Source organism: Cherax quadricarinatus, chromosome 9 (genome assembly GCF_038502225.1).
Source record: "Cherax quadricarinatus isolate ZL_2023a chromosome 9, ASM3850222v1, whole genome shotgun sequence".
NCBI lineage: Eukaryota > Metazoa > Arthropoda > Malacostraca > Decapoda > Parastacidae > Cherax > Cherax quadricarinatus.
In genome coordinates, this window is record NC_091300.1 from 7,069,352 (window position 1) to 7,087,176 (window position 17,825).

Consider the following 17,825-nt stretch of genomic DNA (forward strand, 5'->3'; position numbering starts at 1 on the left):
ATATATATATAAATATATACGTATATATATTTTATACAGTGGTCCCCCGCTTTTCGTAGTTCCCGGCAATTGTAAAATTCGCCAATCATAGGGGTATTTTCGTATAAACATGGACTCGCTTTTCATAGGTTGACTCGTGAGTCATAGTTCGTCTGGGACGCGTACCCACGGCGTGAGCCAGGGCAGCAGCCAGTCTGGCATTGTTTACCAGTGAGCGAAGGTCCCCTCACGTGCTCCAGCGAAATATTTCATAATATTCCATTTATTTTAATGCTTTCAAGTACTAAATAAGCTACCATGGCTCCAAAGAAAGCTCCTAGTGCCAAGCCTGTGGTAAAGAAGGTGAGAAATACGATTGTATTTAAGAAAACCATCATTGAACAATATGAAAGTGGTACAAGTGTGGCTGAACTGTCCAGGATGTATAAGAAACCCTACACAACCTTATGTTCCATAGTGGCCAACAAAAAGGAAATAAAGGATGCTGTTGTTGCGAAGGGAGTAACTATGCTGACAAAAATGAGATCACCAGTACTGGAAGAGGTTGAGAAGTTATTATTGGTGTGGATAAATGAGAAACAATTAGCAGGAGATACTCTTATGACTTCGATTATTTGTGAAAAGGCTAGGCAGTTGCACGAAAATTTGGTAAAGAAATTGCCTGCAAATAGTGGTGAAGTGAGTGAATTTAAGGCCAGCAAAGGCTGGTTTGAGAGATTTAAGAACCGTACTGGCATACACAGTATGGTAAGGCATGGTGAGGCTGCCAGTTCGGACCACAAGGCGGCTGAAAAATATGTGCATGAGTTCCAGGAGTACATAGAGGCTGAAGGACTGAAACCTGAACAAGTGTTCAATTGTGACGAAACAGGCCTCTTTTGGAAGAAAATGCCAAAGAGGACCTTCATTACACAAGAGGAAAAGGCAATGCCAGGACACAAGCCTATGAAAGACAGGCTGACACTAATGTTCTGTGCTAATGCTAGTGGGGATTTCAAAGTGAAGCCATTACTAGTGTACCATTCTGAAAATCCCAGAGTGTTCAGGAAAAATAATGTTATGAAGAGTAAATTGTGTGTGTTTTGGAAATCTAATAGTAAGGCATGGGTCACGAGGGAAATTTTCGTCGAGTGGTTCAATGAAGTGTTTGGCCCTAGTGTGAAGGAGTATCTCCTGGAAAAGAAATTGGATCTCAAGTGCCTGCTAGTAATGGACAATGCACCTGCTCATTCTCCAAACTTGGATGACCTAATTTTCGAGGAGTTTGGGTTCATCACAGTAAAGTTCTTGCCCCCAAATACCACTCCTCTCCTCCAGCCCATGGACCAGCAGGTTATTGCAAGCTTTAAAAAACTCGACACAAAAGCAATGTTTCACAGGTGCTTGACTGTGACCACAGACACTCACTTGACCCTAAGGGAATTTTGGAGAGAACACTTCAGCATCCTCCACTGCATAACCCTTATAGGTACGGCTTGGGAGGGAGTGACTACCAGGACTTTGAACTCTGCCTGGAGAAAATTGTGGCCAGATTGTGTCGACAAGAGGGATTTTGAAGGATTTGGGACTGACCCTAATGAGCCTATGTCTGTTGTAAAATCAATTGTGGCACTGGGGAGTTCCATGGGGTTGGATGTGAGTTTGGAGGATGTGGAAGAATTGGTGGAAGACCACAATGAAGAGCTCACCACTGAGGAGCTGCAAGAGCTTCAGCATGAAGAACAACACTGCAGCTCAGAATCTTGCTGCAGAGGAGGAGGAAGAGAGATGGAAGAAGATGCCTTCTTCAGAAATTAAAGAGATTTTTACTATGTGGGGTAAGATGGAAAGCTTTATGGAGAAACATAACCCTAACAAGGTTGTTGCAAGCCATATTGGCAACATGTACAGTGACAAAGTTTTGGGCCATTTTAGGGAAGTGTTAAAGAGACGCCAGAAACAGAGCTCTCTCCACAGTTATTTTGTGAGACAGGACTCCAGTGACTCTCAAGGTGGTCCTAGTGGCATTAAGAAACAGAGAAGAGAAGCAACCCCAGAAAAGCAAATGGTACCTGAGGTACTGATGGAAGAGGATTCCCCTTCCAAACTATAAACAATCCACTCTCTCTCCTCCTCCAGTCTCCCATACACTAAGAAGAATCTCCAATAAAGGTAAGTGTTATGCTGTTAATGTTTCATTCATCATTTCCCATTGTACTGTTTATGTACTACATGTATATTTCATGTTAAAAATTTTTTTGTTTTAATACTTCTGGGTGTCAGGAACGGATTAATTGTATTTACATTATTTCTTATGGGGAAAATTGATTCGTAAATCGTAAATTTTGTTTATAGTAACGGCTCCAGGAACGGATTAATTACGAAAAACGAGGGACCACTGTATATATTTTATATATATTATATATATATTTTATATATATTTTATATATATTTTATATAATATATAATATATAATATATATATATATATATATATATATATATATATATGTATATTATATATGTATGTATGTGTATATATATATATGTATATATATATAATATATATATATATATATATATATATATATATATATATATATATATATATATATATATATATATATATATATATATATATATATATAGTAAGGAAGAAAAAGTTAGCATATGAGAAGTTTTTACAAAGTAGAAGTGATGCAAGGAGGGAAGAGTATATGGAGAAAAAGAGAGAGCTTAAGAGAGTGGTGAAGCAATGTAAAAAGAGAGCAAATGAGAGAGTGGGTGAGATGTTATCAACAAATTTTGTTGAAAATAAGAAAAAGTTTTGGAGTGAGATTAACAAGTTAAGAAAGCCTAGAGAACAAATGAATTTGTCAGTTAAAAATAGGACAGGAGAGTTATTAAATGGAGAGTTAGAGGTATTGGGAAGATGGAGGGAATATTTTGAGGAATTGTTAAATGTTGATGAAGATAGGGAAGCTGTGATTTCGTGTATAGGACAAGGAGGAATAACACCTTGTAGGAGTGAGGAAGAGCCAGTTGTGAGTGTGGGGGAAGTTCGTGAGGCAGTAGGTAAAATGAAAGGGGGTAAGGCAGCCGGGATTGATGGGATAAAGATAGAAATGTTAAAAGCAGGTGGGGATATAGTTTTGGAGTGGTTGGTGCAATTATTTAATAAATGTATGGAAGAGGGTAAGGTACCTAGGGATTGGCAGAGAGCATGCATAGTTCCTTTGTATAAAGGCAAAGGGGATAAAAGAGAGTGCAAAAATTATAGGGGGATAAGTCTGCTGAGTATACCTGGTAAAGTGTATGGTAGAGTTATTATTGAAAGAATTAAGAGTAAGACGGAGAATAGGATAGCAGATGAACAAGGAGGCTTTAGGAAAGGTAGGGGGTGTGTGGACCAGGTGTTTACAGTGAAACATATAAGTGAACAGTATTTAGATAAGGCTAAAGAGGTCTTTGTGGCATTTATGGATTTGGAAAAGGCATATGACAGGGTGGATAGGGGGGCAATGTGGCAGATGTTGCAAGTGTATGGTGTAGGAGGTAGGTTACTGAAAGCAGTGAAGAGTTTTTACGAGGATAGTGAGGCTCAAGTTAGAGGATGTAGGAAAGAGGGAAATTATTTCCCAGTAAAAGTAGGCCTTAGACAAGGATGTGTGATGTCACCGTGGTTGTTTAATATATTTATAGATGAGGATGTAAGAGAAGTAAATGCGAGGGTCTTGGCAAGAGGCGTGGAGTTAAAAGATAAAGAATCACACACAAAGTGGGAGTTGTCACAGCTGCTCTTTGCTGATGACACTGTGCTCTTGGGAGATTCTGAAGAGAAGTTGCAGACATTGGTGGATGAATTTGGTAGGGTGTGCAAAAGAAGAAAATTAAAGGTGAATACAATAAAGAGTAAGGTTATGAGGATAACAAAAAGATTATGTGATGAAAGATTGAATATCAGATTGGAGGGAGAGAGTATGGAGGAGGTGAATGTATTCAGATATTTGGGAGTGAACGTGTCAGCGGATGGGTCTATGAAAGATGAGGTGAATCATAGAATTGATGAGGGGAAAAGAGTGAGTGGTGCACTTAGGAGTCTGTGGAGACAAAGAACTTTGTCCTTGGAGGCAAAGAGGGGAATGTATGAGAGTATAGTTTTACCAACTCTCTTATATGGGTGTGAAGCATGGGTGATGAATGTTGCAGCGAGGAGAAGGCTGGAGGCAGTGGAGATGTCATGTCTGAGGGCAATGTGTGGTGTGAATATAATGCAGAGAATTCGTAGTTTGGAAGTTAGGAGGAGGTGCGGGATTACCAAAACTGTTGTCCAGAGGGCTGAGGAAGGGTTGTTGAGGTGGTTCGGACATGTAGAGAGAATGGAGCGAAACAGAATGATTTCAAGAGTGTATCAGTCTGTAGTGGAAGGAAGGCGGGGTAGGGGTCGGCCTAGGAAAGGTTGGAGAGAGGGGGTAAAGGAGGTTTTGTGTGCGAGGGGCTTGGACTTCCAGCAGGCATGCGTGAGCGTGTTTGATAGGAGTGAATGGAGACAAATGGTTTTTAATACTTGACGTGCTGTTGGAGTGTGAGCAAAGTAACATTTATGAAGGGGTTCAGGGAAACCGGCAGGCCGGACTTGAGTCCTGGAGATGGGAAGTACAGTGCCTGCACTCTGAAGGAGGGGTGTTAATGTTGCAGTTTAAAAACTGTAGTGTAAAGCACCCTTCTGGCAAGACAGTGATGGAGTGAATGATGGTGAAAGTTTTTCTTTTTCGGGCCACCCTGCCTTGGTGGGAATCGGCCAGTGTGATAATAAATATAGTAATAATATACGTATATATATATATATATATATATATATATATATATATATATATATATATATATTTTTTTTTTTTTTTTTTTAACAAGTCGGCCGTCTCCCACCGAGGCAGGGTGACCCAAAAAAGAAAGAAAATCCCAAAAAAGAAAATACTTTCATCATCATTCAACACTTTCACCACACTCGCACATTATCACTGTTTTTGCAGAGGTGCTCAGAATACAACAGTCTAGAAGCATACACATATAAAGATACACAACATATCCCTCCAAACTGCCAATATCCCAAACCCCTCCTTTAAAGTGCAGGCATTGTACTTCCCATTTCCAGGACTCAAGTCTGACTATATGAAAATAACCGGTTTCCCTGAATCCCTTCACTAAAATATTACCCTGCTCACACTCCAACAGATCGTCAGGTCCCAAGTACCATTTGTCTCCATTCACTCCTATCTAACACGCTCACGCACGCTTGCTGGAAGTCCAAGCCCCTTGCCCACAAAACCTCCTTTACCCCCTCGCTCCAACCCTTTCGAGGACGACCCCTACCCCGCCTTCCTTCCCCTATAGATTTATATGCTTTCCATGTCATTCTACTTTGATCCATTCTCTCTAAATGACCAAACCACCTCAACAACCCCTCTTCTGCCCTCTGACTAATACTTTTATTAACTCCACACCTTCTCCTAATTTCCACACTCCGAATTTTCTGCATAATATTTACACCACACATTGCCCTTAAACAGGACATCTCCACTGCCTCCAACCATATTATATATATATATTTATATTATATATATATACATATATATGTATGTATGTATGTATATATATATATATATATATATATATATATATATTATATATATATTATATATATATATATATTTATTTATTTATTTATTTATTTAAAAATTTGAGCACACATACAGAGGTACAACAAATACAGGTAAGAGCAGTATATATATACAAAAGAGATTGTAAAAATTGTAGAGGAATAACTTTACGGAGTATACCAGGAAAAGTAATCGGTAGGGTTATTATTGAAAGAATTAGAGGTAAGACAGAATGTAGAATTGCAGATGAGCAAGGAGGTTTTAGAGTGGGTAGAGGATGTGTAGATCAAGTGTTTACATTGAAGCATATATGTGAGCAGTATTTAGATAAAGGTAGGGAAGTTTTTATTGCATTTATGGACTTAGAAAAGGCTTATGATAGAGTGGATAGGGGAGCCATGTGGCAGATGTTGCAAGTATATGGAATATGTGGTAAGTTACTAAATGCCATAAAGAGTTTTTATGAGGATAGTGAGGCTCAGGTTAGGGTGTGTAGAAGAGAGGGAGACTACTTCCCGGTAAAAGTAGGTCTTAGACAGAGATATGTAATGTCACCATGGTTGTTTAATACAGTGGACCCCTGGTTCACGTTATTAATCCGTTCCTGAGAGCTCATCGTAAAGCAAAATTATCGGAAAGCGAATCAATTTTCCCCATAAGAAATAATGGAAATCAAATTAATCTGTGCAAGACACCCAAAAGTATGAAAAAAAAAACTTTTACCACATGAAATATTAAGTTTAATGCAATAGAATAATTACAATAACAATAATAACAGTAGAATAATCACAATAGAATAATTGACACTTACCTTTAATGAAGATCTGGTGATGATTGATGGGATGGGAAGAGGGGAGAGTGTCGAAGTTTTTAATGTTTAGAAGGGGAATCGCTGTTTTGTAATCACAGTTGCACCTTTTGCAAGAACAGCTTCCTTGATTGCTGTTTTCCTGCTCACTATAGTAGAAATGGTTGATTGGGATTTACTATACAACTTGGCCAGGTCCGACACACGCACTCCACTTTCATACTTTGCAATTATCTCTCTCTTCATTTCAATAGTCATTAGCACCCTTGGTCTTGATGGGTTGGTGCTAGAAGCTTTCTTGGGGCCCATGGTGACTTATTTTGCAGAAACAAGCACCAAAAACAGTGATATGGATAATATGGAATGTACCGAATGTATCCTTTGATGCGTGCACACTGGCTGGCTTGTAAACACTGGCACACATGGGGCAGTTCAGGCCACATGTGGACACGTCTCGTACGAATCGTATCGCATACCGGGTTTTGTAACGGGAACCAAGGCAAATTTTTTGCGATATAATGCTTCAGATACCGGATTTATCAGATACCGATGACTTCGCGAACCAGGGGTCCACTGTATATTTATAGATGGGGTTGTAAAAGAAGTAAATGCTAGGGTGTTTGGGAGAGGGGTGGGATTAAATTATGGGGAATTAAATACAAAATGGGAAGTGACACAGTTACTTTTTTGCTGATGATACTGTGCTTATGGGAGATTCTAAAGAAAAATTGCAAAGGTTAGTGGACGAATTTGAGTGTGTGTGTAAAGTTAGAAAGTTGAAAATGAACATTGAAAAGAGTAAGGTGATGAGAGTATCAAATGATTTAGACAAAGAAAAATTGGATATCAAATTGGGGAGGAGGAGTATGGAAGAAGTGAATGTTTTCAGAAATTTGGGAGTTGATGTGTTAGCAGATGGATTTATGAAGGATGAGGTTAATCATAGAATTGATGAAGAAAAAAAGGTGAGTGATGCATTGAGGTATATGTGGAGGCAAAAAATGTTATCTATGGAGGCAAAGAAGGGAATGTATGAAAATATAGTAGTACCAACACTCTTATATGGGTGTGAAGCTTGGGTTGTAAATGCTGCAATGAGGAGGCAGTGGAGATGTCCTGTCTAAGGGCAATGTGTGGTGTAAATATTATGCAGAAAATTCGGAGTGTGGAAATTATGAGAAGGTGTGGAGTTAATAAAAGTATTAGTCAGAGGGCTGAAGAGGGTTTGTTGAGGTGGTTTGGTCATTTGAGAGAATGGATCAAAGTAGAATGACATGGAGAGCGTATAAATCTGTAGGGGAAGGAAGGCGGGGTAGGGGTCATCCTCAAAAAGGTTGGAGGGAGGGGGTAAAGGAGGAGTTGTGGGCGAGGGGTTTGGACTTCCAGCAAGCGTGCGTGAGCGTGTTAGATAGGAGTGAATAGAGACAAATGGTATTTGAGACCTGACGAGCTGTTGGAGTGTGAGCAGGGTAATATTTAGTGAAGGGATTCAGGGAAACCGGTTATTTTATATAACCGGACTTGAGTCCTGGAAATCGGAAGTACAATGCCTGCACTCTAAAGGAGGGGTTTGGGATATTGGCAGTTTGGAGGGATATATTGTGTATTTTTATACGTATAAACTTCTAAACTGTTGTATTCTGGGCACCTCTGCAAAAATAGTGATTATGTGTGAGTGAGGTGAAAGTGTTGAATGATGATGAAAGTATTTTCTTTTTGGGGATTTTCTTTCTTTTTGGATCACCCTGCCTCGGTGGGAGACGGCAGGGTGTATATATATAATTGGTATAAACCTTGGTAATAAATACCGACAAGTTGGTTTAGAAAGACACGTAAGCAAACACTATAACATATTTATTAGAAAACGTTTCGGTCCTGGGACCTTGATCACTTCTAACCGTTTTCTAATAAATATGTTATAGTGTTTGCTTACGTGTCTTTCTAAACCATATATATAATTATACACACACTCTCACACTCACTCACTCTGCCTCCCACTGTGGTAGTGACCCAAAAATTGGAGTGCATTCATGATAATTCATTCAATAACTATTTTGACAAGTGTGTAGACATCACAATTTAAATGACCCTCTGAATTGCAATGTCCCCACCTCTCCTTCAGAGTGTAGGTACTCTGCTCTCCACCTCCAAAGCTCAAACATGGCTAATTGATTTCCCTAAAACCCTTCATTAATGTTACTTACATTCCATCAGCATATCAAGCCACAATAAAATTACTTATCTTGCCTCACTCATGAATACAATAATACAGCCTCTCCTTACTTAACGATGGAGTTCCGTTCCTAAGACCACATCGGTAAATGAATTCATCGCTAAGTGAGGAGCATACTATAATGGTAGTGGGTTTGTGTCAAATATCTTTGATATTGTTTTAATGTCATCTTTGCACCATTTATAACATTTCTGTAATATTTTTAAATGTTTATACAGTAGTGTACTGTATATTGTAATAAACAGAACAGAGGAAATCAGCTCTAATTATACATTATTTAAGCATGCATACTGGTCAGAGAGCCCGTCATAAGTCTGAGGTGTCTGTAAATGAGTACATTGCTAAGTGAGGAGAATCTGGAATAGTAAGTAAATATGCTCAGGGACCAGGGATATCTTGCTACTCCTACTTACACTTTGGTCACACTTCACAGACACGCACATGCATATATATATATACATACATCTAGGTTTTTCTCCTTTTTCTAAATAGCTCTTGTTCTTTTTTATTTCTTCTATTGTCCATGGGGAAGTGGAAAAGAATCTTTCCTCCGTAAGCCATGCGTGTCGTATGAGGCGACTAAAATGCCGGGAGCAATGGGCTAGTAACCCCTTCTCCTGTATACAATTACTAAAAAAGAGAAGAAGAAAAACTTTATAAAACTGGGTTGCTTAAATGTGCGTGGATGCAGTGCGGATGACAAGAAACAGATGATTGCTGATGTTATGAATGAAAAGAAGTTGGATGTCCTGGCCCTAAGCGAAACAAAGCTGAAGGGGGTAGGAGAGTTTCAGTGGGGGGAAATAAATGGGATTAAATCTGGAGTATCTGAGAGAGTTAGAGCAAAGGAAGGGGTAGCAGTAATGTTAAATGATCAGTTATGGAAGGAGAAAAGAGAATATGAATGTGTAAATTCAAGAATTATGTGGATTAAAGTAAAGGTTGGATGCGAGAAGTGGGTCATAATAAGCGTGTATGCACCTGGAGAAGAGAGGAATGCAGAGGAGAGAGAGAGATTTTGGGAGATGTTAAGTGAATGTATAGGAGCCTTTGAACCAAGTGAGAGAGTAATTGTGGTAGGGGACTTGAATGCTAAAGTAGGAGAAACTTTTAGAGAGGGTGTGGTAGGTAAGTTTGGGGTGCCAGGTGTAAATGATAATGGGAGCCCTTTGATTGAACTTTGTATAGAAAGGGGTTTAGTTATAGGTAATACATATTTTAAGAAAAAGAGGATAAATAAGTATACACGATATGATGTAGGGCGAAATGACAGTAGTTTGTTGGATTATGTATTGGTAGATAAAAGACTGTTGAGTAGACTTCAGGATGTACATGTTTATAGAGGGGCCACAGATATATCAGATCACTTTCTAGTTGTAGCTACACTGAGAGTAAAAGGTAGATGGGATACAAGGAGAATAGAAGCATCAGGGAAGAGAGAGGTGAAGGTTTATAAACTAAAAGAGGAGGCAGTTAGGGTAAGATATAAACAGCTATTGGAGGATAGATGGGCTAATGAGAGCATAGGCAATGGGGTCGAAGAGGTATGGGGTAGGTTTAAAAATGTAGTGTTAGAGTGTTCAGCAGAAGTTTGTGGTTACAGGAAAGTGGGTGCAGGAGGGAAGAGGAGCGATTGGTGGAATGATGATGTAAAGAGAGTAGTAAGGGAGAAAAAGTTAGCATATGAGAAGTTTTTACAAAGTAGAAGTGATGCAAGGAGGGAAGAGTATATGGAGAAAAAGAGAGAAGTTAAGAGAGTGGTGAAGCAATGTAAAAAGAGAGCAAATGAGAGAGTGGGTGAGATGTTATCAACAAATTTTGTTGAAAATAAGAAAAAGTTTTGGAGTGAGATTAACAAGTTAAGAAAGCCTAGAGAACAAATGGATTTGTCAGTTAAAAATAGGAGAGGAGAGTTATTAAATGGAGAGTTAGAGGTATTGGGAAGATGGAAGGAATATTTTGAGGAATTGTTAAATGTTGATGAAGATAGGGAAGCTGTGATTTCGTGTATAGGGCAAGGAGGAATAACATCTTGTAGGAGTGAGGAAGAGCCAGTTGTGAGTGTGGGGGAAGTTCGTGAGGCAGTAGGTAAAATGAAAGGGGGTAAGGCAGCCGGGATTGATGGGATAAAGATAGAAATGTTAAAAGCAGGTGGGGATATAGTTTTGGAGTGGTTGGTGCAATTATTTAATAAATGTATGGAAGAGGGTAAGGTACCTAGGGATTGGCAGAGAGCATGCATAGTTCCTTTGTATAAAGGCAAAGGGGATAAAAGAGAGTGCAAAAATTATAGGGGGATAAGTCTGTTGAGTGTACCTGGTAAAGTGTATGGTAGAGTTATAATTGAAAGAATTAAGAGTAAGACGGAGAATAGGATAGCAGATGAACAAGGAGGCTTTAGGAAAGGTAGGGGGTGTGTGGACCAGGTGTTTACAGTGAAACATATAAGTGAACAGTATTTAGATAAGGCTAAAGAGGTCTTTGTGGCATTTATGGATTTGGAAAAGGCGTATGACAGGGTGGATAGGGGGGCAATGTGGCAGATGTTGCGGGTGTGTGGTGTAGGAGGTAGGTTACTGAAAGCAGTGAAGAGTTTTTACGAGGATAGTGAGGCTCAAGTTAGAGTATGTAGGAAAGAGGGAAATTTTTTCCCAGTAAAAGTAGGCCTTAGACAAGGATGTGTGATGTCACCGTGGTTGTTTGGTGTATTTATAGATGGGGTTGTAAGAGAAGTAAATGCGAGGGTCTTGGCAAGAGGCGTGGAGTTAAAAGATAAAGAATCACACACAAAGTGGGAGTTGTCACAGCTGCTCTTTGCTGATGACACTGTGCTCTTGGGAGATTCTGAAGAGAAGTTGCAGAGATTGGTGGATGAATTTGGTAGGGTGTGCAAAAGAAGAAAATTAAAGGTGAATACAGGAAAGAGTAAGGTTATGAGGATAACAAAAAGATTAGGTGATGAAAGATTGAATATCAGATTGGAGGGAGAGAGTATGGAGGAGGTGAACGTATTCAGATATTTGGGAGTGGACGTGTCAGCGGATGGGTCTATGAAAGATGAGGTGAATCATAGAATTGATGAGGGAAAAAGAGTGAGTGGTGCACTTAGGAGTCTGTGGAGACAAAGAACTTTGTCCTTGGAGGCAAAGAGGGGAATGTATGAGAGTATAGTTTTACCAACGCTCTTATATGGGTGTGAAGCGTGGGTGATGAATGTTGCAGCGAGGAGAAGGCTGGAGGCAGTGGAGATGTCATGTCTGAGAGCAATGTGTGGTGTGAATATAATGCAGAGAATTCGTAGTTTGGAAGTTAGGAGGAGGTGCGGGATTACCAAAACTGTTGTCCAGAGGGCTGAGGAAGGGTTGTTGAGGTGGTTCGGACATGTAGAGAGAATGGAGCGAAACAGAATGACTTCAAGAGTATATCAGTCTGTAGTGGAAGGAAGGCGGGGTAGGGGTCGGCCTAGGAAATGTTGGAGGGAGGGGGTAAAGGAGGTTTTGTGTGCGAGGGGCTTGGACTTCCAGCAGGCATGCGTGAGCGTGTTTGATAGGAGTGAATGGAGACAAATGGTTTTTAATACTTGACGTGCTGTTGGAGTGTGAGCAAAGTAACATTTATGAAGGGATTCAGGGAAACCGGCAGGCCGGACTTGAGTCCTGGAGATGGGAAGTACAGTGCCTGCACTCTGAAGGAGGGGTGTTAATGTTGCAGTTTAAAAACTGTAGTGTAAAGCACCCTTCTGGCAAGACAGTGATGGAGTGAATGATGGTGAAAGTTTTTCTTTTTCGGGCCACCCTGCCTTGGTGGGAATCGGCCGGTGTGATAATAAATAATTTTAGTATAATATACACCTTTGTTTACTCTTAACCTGGGATGCAATAAAATTATGGTATCACTGGACCTGAATGCATACAGACATTGAGGTGAAATTGATATGCAGTGTCCATTGCTTTTGCAGAGATGGCTCAGTGGTAAGGCATCTTCCTGGTGTCCACCAGATGTAAGTTCAGGCAAGATGCGAGTTCTCAGAGGATCCATTTGCTGACCTACCTCCAGGTATTAAAAAATATTTCTTTCCCCTGATTGCCTTCTTTTCATTCTGACTTCTTAATTTTCACATCCTGTACTTTCACTTTTTTTTTTAAGCCTACTGATACCCTCCTCTAACTTGTGGAGTACTAACTCATGACAAGACATGTAAGTCACTCTACAAATATGTGCATCCAAAAGCTTACCTTTCAACTTTTTTGTTTTATTAGCACACTCCACAGCAGGCTATTCTTATTATGTACATACATCATACCTTGTTTATATTTATTTGTTTATGGTACTTCATGATTGTTGTAATTAGCCTTATCGTAATATCACAAACTGTAGTATAACAATACTAAATACATTAATCTTATACATGCATCACTAATGTTAACATACACCTATCTTATCACAGCACATTATTTGGCTATTCAGAGCTACAAATTTAATTTTTGTTTTAAAAATTTATTTCCATAATTAACAAAATAGGATGCAACCCATGAAACAAGCATCAATAATAATAATAATGATATACTGTAAAATCTATAACTCCATTTTTATCTAAGATTTTTAAACAGGCTCCAAACTTTAAGTAAATACTATATACTGTACTGTATACATGTTGTTAGGCAAAACGACAGGTGCAAATGAGGAGACATTTTATTGTGGCTACATTTCACACTATAGAAGTATTGTCAGACCAATATAAACAATACAGGGACAAAAAGAACAAAAAGGCATAATATCATGACTGGAACAACACACAAATAACCTGCACATAGGAGAGAGGAGCTTAGGATGACATTTCGGTCCACTCACACTTGTATTACACACTTTTGTGTAATACAAGGGCACAGAGTATATAAAGGGAACAAGATGAGGAACATAGCAAGCACTGCAGTAGGCCTAGTGGCTTATGTTAGTGATGGTAGTAGTAACTTTTTGTAATGTGGTGGTGGGGTTTACTCTTAAAACTATAAACTCAGTTATCACATAACCAAAAGTTACCTCTGTTACCATTACTGCCACCACCACCACTGCTAGTATGGGACAGTCCTACTAGAGTGTTCCTCTTTCACCTCATCTTGTTCACAGAGGGTGTATATTACCTGTGTTGGCTTAAAAATTTCTGGGGAACCAAATGTAGTCACAATAAAATCCTCATTATGTGCATATTGTTTAAAATTCTGCCAGCATTATCACATACTGTTTATTAGTTTCTTATTAGTTTGTTCTTATATTCACAAAAAAAACACTAACTCTGGGTTATGAAAATTAAAAATAACATGACCCCCTCATCAAGAATAGTGACTCCAAGGAGGACAGCGACATCAAAAATAGAAATACTGTAGATACTGCACAGTTTATACAAGGGGCAAGGTGTGGGGCACATGTTCGCTACAAAATGGCTTAAATATAAATTGTTCTCAGTGTTTAACATATGCCAACTATTTTTTTTAATCCATTTGTTGGCACTGGGGAAAATACACCAAAATACACCAACAATGTTTAATTCAATCACCTCAAATGGTCACAAGTACATGTATTAGAATATTTGTTTGAAAGACAGTACACTGTAAATGATGGCTGGAAGGACATTAGATATACGTATTAACGTCTCTTAAATATAACAAAATGCTGTAAAAATAAGGTGAGTGTTAATACATCCAACATTTAATTCAGAATTTAGTAAAGTTGGTCAATAAAATAGCAAATTAATTTTTTACATAATAATAGGTGAGGAAATAAAATATATGATAAAATAAAAGAACAGTAAATTAAAATAAATGATAGATTTTGGATGAGTTGAATTTATATGGAATGAAAGTACAAATAGAGCTTTAAACATATTCATGAACCTTAACAATAAACATGTTCAAACTTTCATAGAAAAAGTTCTTGTGTTGCATTTGGAAAATGAATCTATACACTTTGTGCTCTGCAAAACCACTCAATCCTCTAACTGAAGATAATGCAAAGATCCTGTGAGACTAAGTGATAAAACTATTAATTCCTACACAAAGATATTGATAAATTAAGCAAACTGAGTGAAGGTAAATGAAGAAATTTAATAATTAAGCAAACTGAGTGAAGGTAAATGAAGAAATTTAATGTTGAAAAGTGTTGTATAGGAGAATGTAATATCAGGCTACATGAACAGATTATGTGATACAGTATTAAAAATATCAGACAGAGAGGCTATCAAGGGGTCATTGACAAAAGACTGTATCTGAAAGGCTGTAAATAAAATCGTGAGAAATTGAAATGATTGTGGCAAAAGTTTTTATACGTATATAAAGTACTCACGAGGAAATGCTATACAGCTGTTCCCAGCATATGTTATGACAAAATTAAAATATACAGCAATGATGTGGTGTTGGGACCTAAGAAAAAGCACATTTGAATGAGCTACAAAATAAGTCCAAAAACTAGGTATAAAATGGTTCCAAAATGTACAAAATATCAATCACAAAGAAAGGCTGAAGACACTGAAAATAACTTAATTGATTAACAGAAGGAAAAGAGAAGACAAGATACAGTAACTGTATTTGGTATAAAATCATAAAACATATACAGTGGAGCCTCGAGTTTCTGCTGCCCCAAGTTTCAGCCGTTTTGAGTTTGTCACTATTTTTGGCTAAATTTTGCCTTGAGTTTCGAACGGTAACTTGAGTTTCGACCTGTCTGCCTATGCGCACCCACACAAAGCCTCCCACGCATGAGTTGTGAGCCAGTCTGGCTTTGCTTCTCCTCGAGTGAACATTACCCTGCGCGTTCATCCAAACATATCACAATAATCCATTTCTTTTTTTTTGTTTGTTGATTGAGTGTGACTGCTACATAATTAAACATGGGCCCAAAGAAACTTTCTAGTGCCTGCCCTGTGGTAAAGAAAGTGAGAAACAAGATAGAATTGAAGAAAGAGATTATTAAAAGGACACAAGTGCAACTAATGTGACATTTTATTGTGGCAACGTTTCGCTCTCCAGGAGCTTTATCAATGGCTTGATAAAGCTCCTGGAGAGTGAAACATTGCCACAATAAAATGTCACATTAGTTGCACTTGTGTCCTTTTACTTTACATATTGTCGGTAATTCTACCAACTTTATTACAAAGAGATTATTGAAAAATACGAAAGCAGTATGTGTCTGCTGGAGCTTGCCAGGTTGTATGGCATTGGTTGTGTGGCATTGGGGAATTCCTTGGGGTTGGATGTGAGTGGCCAGGATGTGCAAGAGTTCGTGGAGGACCACAATGAAGAGATAACCACTGAAGAGCTGCAAGATCTTCATTTGGAACAGCAACAGACCAGAGCTGAGGAACTTGCTTCAGAGGAGGAGGAAGAGGGAGGGAAGGAGGTGTCTTCTTCAGAGATTAAGGAGATTGTGCAATGTGGAGTAGTGTGCAAACTTTTGCTGAGAAATGTCACCCTGAGCAAACTGAAACAAGCTATCTCTGCAACATGTTCAGTGACAAAACAACGTTCCATTTCAAACAAATGCTAATGAGACGCCAGAAACAGACCTGGACAGTTTTTTTGAGTGACAGGGGTCCAGTGACTCAAGCTGGTCCTAGTGGCACTAAAAAACAAAGAAGGGAAGTAACCCTGGATAAGGACTTGTTACCTAATGTCTTTATGGAAAGGGATTTCCCTTCCAAACAATAATAAATCCAGGGGGGGGGAATGGACCTGCTCCGCATGGGTCAGTAGGCCTGTTGCAGTGTTCCTTCTTTCTTATGTTCTTAAAGTCCTCTCTCTCTCCTCCCTGTCTTTCATACGCCAATAAGAGTCTTCAGTAAAGGTATGTAAATGTGATTTTAAATGTTTATGTATTTCATTAGTCATTTAAGTGTTATAAGAAGAGTAGAGTATATGGAGAGTAAAAGAAAGATGAAGAGAGTGGTGAGAGAGTGCAAAAGGAAAGCAGATGATAGAGTGGGAGAGGCACTGTCAAGAAATTTTAATGAAAATAAGAAAAAATTTTGGAGTTAAACAAGTTAAGAAAGCCTAGGGAACGAATGGATTTGTCAGTTAAAAACAGAGTAGGGGAGTTAGTAGATGGGGAGATGGAGGTATTGGGTAGATGGCGAGAATATTTTGAGGAACTTTTAAATGTTGACGAAGAAAGGGAGGCGGTAATTTCATGCACTGGCCAGGGAGGTGTACCATCTTTTAGGAGGAAGAAGAGCAGGATATGAGTGTGGGGGAGGTGCGTGAGGCATTACGTAGAATGAAAGGGGGTTAAGCAGCTTGAACTGACAGGATCATGACAGAAATGTTAAAAGCAGGGGGATATAGTGTTGGAGTGGTTGGTATTTTTGTTTAATAAATGTATGAATTGGATAGATGCGAGAAGTGGGTCATAATAAGCGTGTATGCACCTGGAGAAGAGAGGAATGCAGAGGAGAGAGAGAGATTTTGGGAGATGTTAAGTGAATGTATAGGAGCCTTTGAACCAAGTGAGAGAGTAATTGTGGTAGGGGACCTGAATGCTAAAGTAGGAGAAACTTTTAGAGAGGGTGTGGTAGGTAAGTTTGGGGTGCCAGGTGTAAATGATAAATGGGAGCCCTTTGATTGAACTTTGTATAGAAAGGGGTTTAGTTATAGGTAATACATATTTTAAGAAAAAGAGGATAAATAAGTATACAAGATATGATGTAGGGCGAAATGACAGTAGTTTGTGGATTATGTATTGGTAGATAAAAGACTGTTGAGTAGACTTCAGGATGTACATGTTTATAGAGGGGCCACAGATATATCAGATCACTTTCTAGTTGTAGCTACACTGAGAGTAAAAGGTAGATGGGATACAAGGAGAATAGAAGCATCAGGGAAGAGAGAGGTGAAGGTTTATAAACTAAAAGAGGAGGCAGTTAGGGTAAGATATAAACAGCTATTGGAGGATAGATGGGCTAATGAGAGCATAGGCAATGGGGTCGAAGAGGTATGGGGTAGGTTTAAAAATGTAGTGTTAGAGTGTTCAGCAGAAGTTTGTGGTTACAGGAAAGTCGGTGCAGGAGGGAAGAGGAGCGATTGGTGGAATGATGATGTAAAGAGAGTAGTAAGGGAGAAAAAGTTAGCATATGAGAAGTTTTTACAAAGTAGAAGTGATGC

The 17,825-nt window shown here is 38.9% G+C and overlaps 1 long non-coding RNA gene across 2 annotated transcripts in view; it reads left to right on the top strand.

Annotated features, from left to right (window-relative positions):
- Nucleotides 1-17,825, top strand: part of LOC138852459 (uncharacterized) — a 123,997-nt gene that overhangs the window by 79,901 nt on the left and 26,271 nt on the right. For both annotated transcript variants that reach the window (XR_011391763.1, XR_011391762.1), the window contains exon 2: nt 12,635-12,732. This is a non-coding gene — a long non-coding RNA (uncharacterized lncRNA). The remainder of the gene's footprint in view (nt 1-12,634; nt 12,733-17,825) is intronic.